This window comes from Pygoscelis adeliae, unplaced genomic scaffold, assembly GCF_000699105.1.
Source record: "Pygoscelis adeliae isolate BGI_AS28 unplaced genomic scaffold, ASM69910v1 Scaffold27, whole genome shotgun sequence".
NCBI lineage: Eukaryota > Metazoa > Chordata > Aves > Sphenisciformes > Spheniscidae > Pygoscelis > Pygoscelis adeliae.
The window spans coordinates 8,052,393-8,053,625 of NW_008825410.1; positions in this window are offsets into that span (position 1 = coordinate 8,052,393).

The window sequence follows — 1,233 nt, forward strand, 5'->3', positions numbered from 1 at the left end:
AAATGCCGCGGCCCCTGGGTGCGCGGGGGGGGGTGTTCCCCCCCCCCGGGGCCCCGGGGAGCGGGGTCTCCCCACCGCTCCTCTTCCCTCTGCGGCGGGGAGCCTTGGAAACGGGAGCCTGAAAACGCACCCCGCTCACTAAGACACAAGGATCATTTCAAATATTCATTGTATCGGCAAATCTCATCATAATCAGATTAAAGCAAGGTTTGGGGGGGAATCGCCTGTGTGGCTGGGTGTGAAACACCGGCTGGACTACAAAGAAAGCAGAAAACGGGTTCCTCTCCCCTGCCTTGGTCGCGCGGGGGAAAAAATGAAAAGCAGTAATTCTGGCGAGAAAGGGACACTTTAAAAAGCTGTGATTCTCCGTTCCACCCTGGGTAGCACGTTCCTCTCAGAGGTTGTTTCCCTTTAAACTTTACGCTTAAAATTTCTATATGATGCTCTTATTTATTTGTTCGTTTTAAACTCCAGGCAGAAACGATTCCCGCTGCGGAATACATCGAGGTAGATTTTCTTCACGCCAGTTTCTTGTAGCTCATCTCAGCTGAGGGAACAGCTTTTCTACATTCAAGCTTTAAAACGTGTATTTCATTGAGTTGTCTGGGGTGAAATGTTTATATCCATTTTGTGGAAGTGAGTGAGGAGCTGAGTGCATTTTCAGGTCTGCGGGATAGGCGCAGGCCCTTTTCCTTTCGAAAGTTTAGACCTCCAATACCCTCAATTCTACTGGCAGAATTAGGATGGACTTGGAGGGTCCTAAACGTGACCATTCACTAAGGCGGGGGGCTACAGCTCGCAACAACGTGCTCGGCAACTTAATCTTACGCTAAAAAGAGCAGAGAGCGAAAAAGAATGGAATACAAACTCTCCCGACATTTGTAGCCGCTTCCAAGGTGGACCGTGCATTTTACAGCTGATGGGAACGTGTGTATTTTGGAGCAAAAAGGAGGGAAGGTAAGCGTTCGTCCTTGTATCCGCCAGTTCGGGTAGAAACAATGAAAGAACAAAGGGAACCACTTCTCCGTGTGAACATTTAACATTTTCCTCCTCCGTTTGAGCCTGGTGGCGAAGGGCTGGCGGGGGGACTCGCTCAAACTTCACCTTTAGAGGCTGCGCGGCGGCGGCGGGGGTGCAAGGGACGGTGAGAAAGTTGCGGAGCGCCCTAAATAACCCCCCGTTTGCCGCCGGGGACGGCCGCAGCAGCGGTGCCCGCTGCGCGCAGAAGTTGCC